Raw genomic sequence first — 12,310 nt, forward strand, 5'->3', positions numbered from 1 at the left:
ATATGAATCATTTAATTAATCATTTAATACACCGCAAGAAATTCACCTTGACATTGGTAGCCAACAAGTTTAAGGTACAACGTTTTTTTTAAATATTGTGAGTTCAATGTCGGTTATAGCAGATTTTTTGTATTGTTTTTTTTTTATAATTATTTAAATAAGGAATTTAATTAATTCTTTAACTAACCAGATGTATGAATATATTTGTTTAACTAATTATCTGAGCGTCGTTACACGAGTGCGTGAGGTACCCTTGAAAGTGACCTAGGCAGGACACTTTATTAAGCTAAAAAAAAATTAAAGGGCCCTAAGTTATTCCTGAAGATCTAGTCTATCTGTGTGGCATAATATTTTACGAGTTTATGCATTACAAACAAAAACCATTTTTTTTTAATAAATATACTTAAGGCAAATAACACAGATTGAGTTAGCCTCGAAGTAAGTTCGAGACTTGTGTTACGAAATACTAACTCAACGATACTATATTTTATACAGATAAATATTAACATGGATTACGGAAGTATACATTTTCAAGTTAGTTAGTAAGTTAAAAGAAGTTAAACAATTTGAGACATGAGTAGCTTATGTTTTATCAGTATTATCAAACAGAACAAGCGTATAAATTCTACATATTTAAATCTGAACTCCCACAAGAAAATCTATATTCAAGCTATTAGTCACGATTAATAACGCTGATTTACGTAAAGCAGCGTAAATGAAGAATATATAATAATAATAAATTATTATTTGTGATCTTTTTAGTAAAGGAGACCTAACCAGATGCGGTTATCATAGAGTTTATGATAAAAAGACACTGATTAATTATAAAAAATAAAAATGCAACTTTAAAAACTCTATGTTGACGCATACATTTTATTTTGATTAATACTTACCTAAATTAATTTATTTATGAATTCAATAATAAAAAAAAATATTTTATGAAATTTTTTGATTTCCTTGTTAAATTTTAAATCAAAATTCTAAGAGAATATATTTACATGAATGCCTATATTAAACCTGGTTGGTATAAAACTATTAGGAGAGTAGACCGACATTCGACAAAGACCTTTATTGGATAAATCAGGTTTTACACGTACCTTTACCAAATAACTTTTGCATCCAGTTGCCTGAATGTGCAGGTTTTTTCAAAACGTTTGCCCTCACCATAAGAGCATCGATGTAGATGTAGATGTATGTAGTAGATAGATAACTTATTATTAAAATTAATAAATCCGATAAAACTAGAATTGAAGTTTATTAAGATTTATAAAAATTGTAACACAATTATTATAATTTGAATATCTATTCTTTTATGATAGCTATAACTATTATACCTATTGTATTCATCTGAGATTAATTATGAAATCACGACAGGACCGTTGACTTGTATGGTTATGCAATAACTTATTTGCACATAAAATCATATTAATTTATCGTTTTAATAATACCAGTTATCGTTGTTTATTTCAAAGTATTAGCATATTAAATCTTCATAAAATTTATGGCCGTGTGGTTCCCGGCACCAATAAAAAAAAGAATATTACCGCGTCATCTCTTTCTCATGAATGTCGTTATAGGTGACTAAGGGATGGACTTAAAAACTTGAGAAACTTCTTTTAGGAGGTGGGCTAGCAACCTGTTACTATTTGAATCTCAATTCTATCACCAAGCCAAACAGCTAATTGTGGCCTATCAATATTTCAAAACTGTTCGCTCTGTCTACCCCGCAAGGGATGTAGACTTTACTATATGTATGAATGTTACAAAAAAAACCCAACAATATCGGTTAATAATAGGCCGAATGATCGCGCAACAAACATGCAGACGAATTAAGAACCTCTTTTTTACTTCTAATAACAATAAAGTCATCCTTACAACAACATTTTTGTCGCACAATTTTTTTCTACACTCTTAAAGTAGACAATTGAATAACTACAATTATAGTTTTCATGATCAACAAAGAATGAAGTTGTATTATTATCTGCGCACGGTCAGTGTAACTATCCTTGACACAAATATAGTATATCACCGCGGTTTCAGCTCTTAATAATGCCTGGATGCCTGTTATAAAGTCCGCACGACATATTTTTCGCCCTAGAACATAGTTAAGAACAATGTAAAGACATAGTTAAAAACAATTGTTTATAAGTGACCACCTACATTTACAAATCCATGATAATTTAATGAAAAATATTACATTGTGTTTTTTTTTTGTTTGTAGAAAATTCAAAAAATAATAGACCTAGATTGCTAGGCCAACGCCTAAAAAGATATTACATTTTTTTTTTGTTTAAAGTTATGTAATCCTTATATTTTATCAGTTTAAGATCACTATTAAACATTGAAGCTGACCTAAATCTTTATAATGCTAAACTCCAAAGACATTAAGCGTTCGGAAGCGGTAAAGGCGGGAAAATAATATTTCTTTATTAATTAAAATCTTGAAATAATAATACTAGGAATTCATGACTACCTACTAGTAAACAATTAGCAATGACGCGTGGCTAGCAACATATTTAGTATTCGGGTGAAGGATTCAGACATCTCGGTACGTGCATCTCGAGAACAGATCTTTATCGTTGCAAATACTTCACGATTCCTAGTTTTTATGACTAGCTGCATACACTGGCTTCGCACGTTTACAAAGTAAAGGTTTACCGAGGCTTCTGTAATGTAATTGTGATATGTAGTCTTTTATTTATTTATTTAACTGTATTGCACAAAAAATGTGTTCATAGTGCGGTCTTAATGCCAGACAGAATTAATCTTCTTACGGTAGGTAATTACCAACTTGTATGATGAACAAGCGTAAAACGAAAAATACCGGTAATTTGCGCTCCCGTGGGAATTTCGGAGATTCCTGTCTTAGTGCACCGCTAGACTACATGAGAGACCTACGAAAATTCAAATTTAGGGTCTAGACCATCCACAAATCCAAAATTTTTATTCATTATTATAGGATAATATCATCATATCGCTTAATAATTGTCAAAATTTTACTTTCACAACATTGGTTGACGTCAAATAAATATCATAAAACTAAGTTTACTGCCGCTTCCAAGACGTCAGTGCAGAAAAAGCGGTAACAAACTGCACTGCAGCATTTTCTTTACCAACGTCAACTTCACAAATATGGGACAGTTGGGACTGTGCGTTGTCTGTCAGTCACTTAAGTAGTAACAGAAGAGTTTTATAAGCACCTTTAACTCGGTTCGAAATCATTTACCGCTTACTTTTTGCTATTGCAACACCCCAGAACAAACATGTAAGTACATAAATATAATAAACTAAAAAAAAATAAGTACTCCTAGATTTCTTAAAAGTTCATTTAAAAATAACACAACAAACAGGAAAACTTAAACCGCAGCCTATAAGTGTGTTTCCCCGACGACTGTGTATTAAATGATTCCATATTATTTTTCCATTAAACTTTCCACGGACATTCATTCATTTAAACAAATGCGTCAGACATAAGTTGCGGTCACTTAATAGTAGAAAAAATAAGCATTAAATTAATAGGTCATATAGATACTTTGTTAAACGATAAATGTTATTTTTTACTCGAATTAAAAATGGATTTTTTTTTTGGGAATTTTGCAAAATTTTAGTGCAAAGTAGTTACTGCTCTTATTTAGCTATTCATTGTGTGTTATCAGTTATTGAATAAAATTTATAAATTTGACTTAAAGATATAAAGATAATTAATTATAAAGAATATCAGCAAAACCTCTCTCAGTGCACTTCTAAACCCAGCGGTCAGAAACGGAGGAATTTTGTACAAATATATTTAGACTTCACCATTAAAACTGTAACTAGAATTCCTAAACATAACATAACAATAATTACGTCTATATCCCTTGCGGGGTAGACAGAGCCAACAGTCATCTAAAGACTGGAAGGCCACTTTCAGCTGTTAGCTTATTGATAGAATTGACATTAAAATAGTGATAGGTTTGCTAGCATATCGCCTAATAGGGAATTTCAAGTATCCCTTACTCGCCTTTTACGACATCCATGGGAAAGAGATGGAGTGTTCCTATTCTTTTTACTATTGGTGTCGTGGACTTAAAATCGTTTTTGTAATTTTTAGAAATTACATATTTAGAAACAGTCTCTTCAACTAGTGAAAGTGGATGTTTCACAATGGAGTCACATGATGGTAACTGCATCATGTGACTCTGAACGGGGTCAAGGTCACAGCTGATGACGGAAATGTGGAGGGAAGGGTGGCGTCGGTTCGGACTGTCGTGTTTATGTTTGGTCGATAACCTTATAATTGATTCCTTATCGTACAAACCCCGGAATCAAAAACATTCTTGACAAAATTGATCATTGGAGCATTTGATTCACTAGGAAGTTACTAATTTACTAATCCGAGCTAATAATACAGAGAATAGATTTGTATGTTTGTAACTAATGATCTCAGAAACTACTGAATTGATTTTCACGAAATTTGACTCAGTTATAGAATTGACCTTTGAAAGTGACATAGGCTAGGCTTCTTTTTCTGTTGCGAAGTGTCTTAGAAGTCTTAAACTTGCTACCGCCCTTAGATATAATGTACTAGAGGCCGCCCGCGACTTCGTCCGCGTGGAATCAATCCCGCGGGAACTCCAGGATATAAAGTAGCTTATATGTTATTCTGAGTCTTCAGCTACCTACATACCAAATTTCATCGTAACCGGTTCAGTAGTTTTTGCGTGAAAGAGTAACAAACATCCATACTGACATCCTGACATACTCACAAACTTTCGCATTTATAATATTAGTAGGATTCGGTACCTAAAGTAAATTTGTCATACGTTAGTATATTTTATTATCATGGCGACCTTTATAGCGGTTTGCGGTTCCCCCTTGTTGTGGTTACGTCACATGTTCTATTCTAGTTAACTGTCTTATTGGTCAGATAAATCTTTCCGTAACTGCATGCCTACACGACTATTGGCAGGAAATAACTTTAGCAATAATCTTTAAGTTGACTAGAGAATTATAATAGACTGGGAGTTTAGATAAAGACTTTTTGAAAGAAATAAAGAATTTTATATACTACTATTAATTGTTGTATATACTAATATTATAAAGCTGGAGAGTTTGTTTGTTCGTTTGAACGCGCTTATTTCGGGCACTACTGGTTCGAATTGAAAAATTCTTTTTGCATTGAATAGACCATTTATCGAGGAAGGCTTTAGGCTATATAACATCACGCAACTTTAAGGAGCGAAGAAATAATGGAGAATGTGAAAAAAATGCGGGAAAATTATTCATTTTTGAGGGCTTCAATGATGCCCAAAATAACTATTCCACGCGGACGAAGTCGCGGGCACAGCTAGTGTACAATAAAGTATCTACAAACAAACAAATATTATATTTATTTTACTCTGCGCCAACGCCAATCTCCTGTTTGGTTTCCTTCCACCCAAAATTTCATACAAAGTTGACTGGAAGAGATTGCAGTGATAAGTCCGCCTTTGTATCATCTCTGTCTGTTTTGTGCTGTTTTGTATGTTTTACTCATATGGTGCAACTAGTTGACGCCCGCAACTCCGTTTGCGTGTTATTGGAAATACGAAGGTTAAGATTATTAAATTTACTCAAATTTCGGTACATATTACAGTGTAGTTGGTCTACATCTGGCTATCTCTTCATCGTTTTCAATTATTTGAAAATATACTCAATGTACATACAATTTTTTTTTACTGTTTTAGGTATATGTATTGATAAGCAGTTTTATGTATCTAAATATTTATCTTTAATTGATGACATCACACAATTTAGTTATGTAATAAAGAAAGTAGGTTAATTATTAATTATATGAATGTCATAACAGGTCCTCGCTCATTGATATGCTGATCACGTTCAGCACTGATTTTCAGTATTTTTCAGTCAGGACTTATTGTGACATCACGTACATTGCAAAACAGGACTTACTGCGCTGGATTAAAACCTTATTTTAATTGGAAAACCTACCGAGGCTGGCTACCTAGTCAAGGAAAGCTTGACAACTTTGTATACTATCCATTATATCTTTACCTTATCATTAATTTATAATAAACATGACCAAATACATTATGCATTAGATAGGTAGTTGGAATATTATTGCGCTTATTAAGGACCTAATAGTTAATACCACAAAAGTGGTTGACCACGGAATTGATAACGTATTAATCAATAAATTTAAATAAAACTGCCGTAAGATCGTGGGGAACTATATTACATCCCAATTAATTGTATAAATGCGAAGTAGGTAAGTTTATTTGTTTGTTGCCTCACTTGCCTCTTAACGAGTTATCTACTGTACCAATCTTCTTAAAATTTTGCGTTTATATATGTATAATTAAAAGTCTGGAGAATATTAGGTTACTTGCCAGGTTCATTATAATTTTCGTGGAATGAGCGAAAAAACCTGTACCTATTCTATTTTTGGGGGCACTAAAGTCACGTGTGAAGGTGGTACAAAAAGTGTGCGGGCGAAGTTGCAAGTAAAAGGGAATTACATATAGGCCAAGAAGCCTAAACGCAAAAGAAGCCGCGGTCAAAATCTACTTACATGAAAATAAAGCCACGTTGTTGATCATACTGCAACGCAAGGTACATCCCATCACCGATATATATAATGGGTTAAGGAATTTGGAAAAAAATATATGTTTGGTAAGACCAAACATATGTTTTTTTCCATAAGGTTACATTTTTTGCAATATACAAAATTGTAATTGTTAATTGTAAACAATAGAAAAAACATAATATTGAGTCATTAAATTAATTTAATGTCTTATGATAATAATTGCCCAGTACATTTTATTTATTAGCTTCTTACAAATTACACATATAAACGTTTTTGTCCCTTGCAGTGATGATAGAGTGAATAGCTTGATATATAACTGACTATAAATAATAAATAAATAATCATTAGAAAAAAAGCCATCAGTTTTCCGCTTCATTTTGTCCCAAGAATCGGTTAAAATTTACAAAGAGTTCCAATTACTGGGAAAACATTTTTTACTCTTGATTTAAAGAAAAAAAAAGTATAACAATCTATTCTCGCGCTCACGACTAATTGAGTTATTGAAGCGGTAAGATAAATATTGAAGCGGTAAGACAAAAAAAAACAACGGAGTCTGTCAGTACCTACCACACTAGAATTGTTACAAATTATAGATAATCAATAGAGCAGACAGTTCCTGGTCCTTCATATTTTCATGAGGTCATTAAAATATAGGTTGATATTAAAAAGAAAAAAAATATTGGTCGGATCGAGAGCACCCGAAACCGCCGAGCTTACATAGAGAGAGTTATGAATGTGGATTAAGATCAAAGTTTGTATGGTTATAAATAAAGACAGGTACTCTATGAACTCTTGTTTCCTGCTACGTTTAAAAAAAATATATGCTGTTTAATGAAAATTTCAGAACAACTTAGATGTTTAATTATTAAATACAATTTGTATTTAATTTGAGCTCTAACAATAGATTTTTTTTATTAATTTATTAGTGATCTCAGTGTCTGGAAGAAAATATTAAAAAAAAAAGTATGAGGCGGGTGAATCCGCGTGTCCAGTTAGAAGCGGTCCCAGCTGATGGATTCGTCTTGTTAATAAATTTGCGTGCCACAGTCGGGCAAGCGTGCTCTGTTGTTGATTTAACCAGCGCAGGCGCAACAATTATTCGCCTCATTATGGATTCCTCGTAGCCCATTAAAGTCTTTGAACCAAACTATTCTCAGAAAGCTTCCCTCCATTATTTAATGACATAAAGACCACAGAAACCTAAAAGCCGTTTATTAATTGTCTACTTGCGGCTGCTTAATTCTCGGTGTATTAAAGATCTTATTAATTCGTGACTGTATCAATAAAAACGTATGAACTATGGACAATCTGCCTACATACTGTATTGTTCCAGCTACCTTTGCTCGTGAGCAAATGTCAATTTAAAAATCTACGAGTAACTAAATGTTATCTTTCTGGGCTAAATGTATACAATAAGTTAAGTCATCGACGAAATGAAGAGTGTGTGACTCAATCAAAAATGTTTTACTCATGCACAAAAAGCAATTGTAACTTTAGGCATTAGATACTGCATCGTCATCGTGTCTTTTGCATTTGTCGGGTTCAAGTAGACCCTGGAAATGAGCCTATTCCGCCTATTCATACACAGTCGGGTTATACCTACCGTTTAGCCTGCATCAGAATGCGTATAACAGCAGTCGGGTAAGTAAGAAGTAGGCAGCATATCTGTCAAACCAATTTTTTATACAGATACATACATAATTACATATTCTTTTTCTTGCGTCGTAAACCTCATTACTGAGGGTCGTGAACTCCCCGGAGACAAGTCAGTTTAGAGCGCACTACGTCTCTCCACCTTGCCCGGTCCTTAGCGGTGTGGAGCGCCTCATGTAGGTCCTTATCCAGAGTCGAACGTATCTGGTCAGTCCATCTAAGTGGGCTACGTCCCCTTGATCGTTTCCCCTCTACCTTGCCGGTGAGCATCAGCTGTTCCAAATTGTCGCCATCTTTGCGGGCTATGTGGCCAAAAAATTCCAGGATTCTTCGTAAACAGATGGTGGAAAGCCTAGTTTGGATGTTGAGTTCACGAAGAATAGACCTGTTTGTGCGAAATGCAGTCCATGGAATCTGGAGCATCTTTCTCCAGCACCACATCTCGAAAGCATCAATGCGGTTACGATCTGCTTGTTTTATAGTCCATGTTTCGGAGCCATAGCTAAAGATGCTAAATACTAAAGTGGTCACTAGCGAGATCTTCGTCTTCCGAGATATGTTGCGATCCTTCCAGATTCTTTCCAGCTGAGACATTGCATTTTTGGCCATGCCAATGCGTCTCCTGATCTCTTTTTCACATGAGCCTGTGTTACTAATATTAGCACCCAAGTAGATGAAATTATCCACCGTTTCCAGACCCAGAGCACCAGTCAGATGGAGTGAGTTAGCGCGGTCAACTACCATGACTTTGGTTTTAGAGTGGTTGATTTTGAGGCCCAAGTCCATGCTGATCTTTTGCATTTTAGTAAGGAGGCTCATCATCTCGGCCTCGTTAGCTGCCAACAAGGTTGTGTCATCAGCGTACCGGAGGTTTGTGATTCTGGTGCCGCCGATCGTGACACCACCTTCCCAGTTTTCCAGAGTCCGTCTGATGATAATTACATATAATTAAAGTCTATATCCCTTGCGAAGTAGACAGAGCCAACATCAGAGTCTTGAAAAGGCTGACAGGCCACGTTTAGCTGTTTGGCTTAATTATGAATTGAGATTCAAATAGTGATAGGTTCCTAGCCGATCGCCTAAAATAACTATCCCAAGTTTTTAAGCCTATCCCTTAGTCGCCTTTTACGACATCCATGGGAATAAAACGGAATAGTCCTATTTTTTTTATTGGTGCCGGGAACACCACGCACATACCTACATATTATCACGCCTGTTAAAGGTAGGCGAAGACTACGTTATATCCTTAGATGCCTCTTTAAAAAGCTAAGTATCACTGACCGATGTCTTTCGCAGAGCAGATCCCCACCTTGTAAAGACCGCGAGTGAGAAAGCAAGCTTTTATAAGAAAGAGAATGAAATATAATTAAAAAACAGCTGGATAATTCCACTATGCTTTTATTGCGTGTCAAGTAAGGGTGATAACCAGACTATTTGCATTGAATAGCTTATAATTATCGAGTTCTCATTAGCTGATAACGGTAAATATTCAATGTCGTTTTATTGTATACAATTATCATGTTACTGCGGCGCCTCGGCCTGCCTCGTGGTCCAGCGGTCATGGAGCTGAATAATCTGGACGTAGGAGGGTTCGAATCCCGTTTGATACATTTTAAATAACCATTATATTTAAAAAAAAAGTAAAGTAATATTGATTCACTGGAGTATTAACAAATATATATAGTTCTTCCACTAGTTAAACTCCTTTCGTATCTTCTCCCTTTGGGAACGATACATCCGTTTTTAGTCTCGAAACAAATTCGTAACTTGTGTTACGAGGTACTAACTCAACAATACTATATTTTATAATAAATACTTATATATATTAACATCCAAGAGCCAGGACAATAAGAACAACTTCGTTTCTCATCATTCGTGTCCCAGACAAGCGCAATACAGCTGCACTACACGGCACGACATGATATATTTATTTAAACTATGGATGCCAAAAAGCTGAACGTGGCCTATCAGTCTTTTGAAGACTGTTGGCTCTGTCTACCCCGTAACAAATAAAGACGTGACTATATGTTTGTATTATGAATATAGATAGATATGTATATATAGAAATGTTGATCCGTTCAATCACGTTACGCAAACAAACGTTGGTAGATTTTCATGTCGAAATTTACCTTTAGGTTAGTATGACCCGTATATAAATAAAAATCCCAAAAGAGATTATCCTAATTAAACACAGGTTATAACAGGATTAACAATTAAATCAATATCATGACAATAAATTTTCTGAGTGATTTTTAGATACTGCAAACGAGAAGAATTTTTTGTACCATAAAACTGATTGTCCCTGTCATTGAATGTAGTATGTAACTGTCACTGTTGGTGTATCAATGAAATAAATAAATAAATACACTCAATTGTAGATGCATCAAAAAACATCTTTATATTAGTGTTTTAAAAGAACTAAGACTAAGAGCAAATCTCGTCTTGGGGGAGGTTATTCCAATACTCTACTTTTTACTCTCTTGTATTTCTATATATATAAAAGTATAGTACAAAGTTTATATATAGATACACTTTAAAAGCTTCCCCGCGTTACAATAAAACTTAACACATTCTCCCGGTCCCGTAGAAAATTCAGAAAAAAATGGTTTTGATTAACATTGGATAATAAACAAAAACTTATTCATACAAAATTACACCAAAATAAATCAAAAAGTTCAGGCAAGAAAGTGTAAGACGGACAGACAAACTGCTTTTTTATATTAAAGTTTATGGGAAGTACGGATTAATATGGATTTACAAACACATATTATTGTGAATGATTGTCCATTGTCTCGTCATCCCAGCACTAAGTTGACAATGATGGCTGACACGCGAGCTCCACAATTAGGTCATTGCTGTGTTTTGTTACGCCTAAAATAGACTGACACAAGAGACTGACACGAAAATTGGACATGATAGGGACGGATCAGAAAATAAACCCTCTTTTTGGGATTCCGTAGGCATTAAGAAACACGTTGTGTCTGCCCGTAATTATTTATAATATAATATTAAAAAAGAAAACATGCATACATACAATCACGTCACTGTCCAATTACGAAGTACACAGAGCCAACAGTTTAAAAAAAACTGAAAGGCCACGTTCAGCTGTATGGCTTGATGATGGAATTGAGATTCAAATAGTGACAGGTTGCTAACCCATCGCTAACAAGAAGAACCCCAAATTTATTCTTTTTAAATAAATTAATAATAATATCATATTCAGATAGGTTTTGCATTAAAAATAAAATAGAAATTCGTAGTTTTCTTTAACGAATAAAATAAACTGGTTTGACACAGAAATAGGCAACAAAAAGAACCTTTTAAGAAATGATAAACGCTATTTAATCCTTATTATTCCGACGGTAGAGCTGTAGGTGATCCATATGTTATCGGGTAAGGCAACATATCGGTCAAGTTAGTAGACTTGAAAAACCAAAGATTTCGAACAAATAGAAAATGGCGTTGTTTACTATTCATTCTTATTTTTTTTTTATCGCAGCCGAAAAACCTACGTTACGCGTGGCCCAACATGCACTTGACGGGTTAATGAAAAAATATCTATTCTATTTTTAAATCATAGATTGGTACGCAAATTACTTTGTTTGTTATGTCAAATTTAAATATAATGCCAATTACCTAACTACATTATTATGTTTAACTTTTTTATATTTCATACAACCGAACTTTAAAAGAAGGATTGACATTTCTTTGAACAGCCTTTTCGGCGAAATGCTGATAGAACATTGGCTTTACTTCTTTAGCGACTTTCAACAAAATGTAGGCAAGACCTACACACACATAGGACTTTGGTCCTTGTGGTCTTCAATGCCGAAGGTTGCTGGCTCCGTAGCATGGCAGGAGCAATTCTGATGACCCTGGATCAATTAATAGTAACGCAAAAATAGGCAAACGCAAAAGACTCACCCCGGGCTCCTCTTTAGAGAGGTTACGATGCAACCGTGTGGTTCCCGGGCACCAATACAAAAAAGAATAGGACCACTCCATCTCTTTCCCATGGATGTCGTAAAAGGCGACTAAGGGATAGGCTTACAAACTTGGGATTCTTTTTTAGGCGTTGAGCTTCCACCTGTCACT

The 12,310-nt window shown here is 34.4% G+C and overlaps 1 protein-coding gene across 1 annotated transcript in view; it reads left to right on the forward strand.

The window, feature by feature from the left end:
- Window positions 1-12,310, forward strand: part of LOC106133194 (putative metabolite transport protein HI_1104) — a 42,158-nt gene that overhangs the window by 5,080 nt on the left and 24,768 nt on the right. The gene's annotated exons all lie outside the window — the stretch shown is intronic.

The sequence above is a fragment of the Amyelois transitella genome, chromosome 22 (assembly GCF_032362555.1).
Source record: "Amyelois transitella isolate CPQ chromosome 22, ilAmyTran1.1, whole genome shotgun sequence".
Classification (NCBI taxonomy): Eukaryota; Metazoa; Arthropoda; class Insecta; order Lepidoptera; family Pyralidae; genus Amyelois; species Amyelois transitella.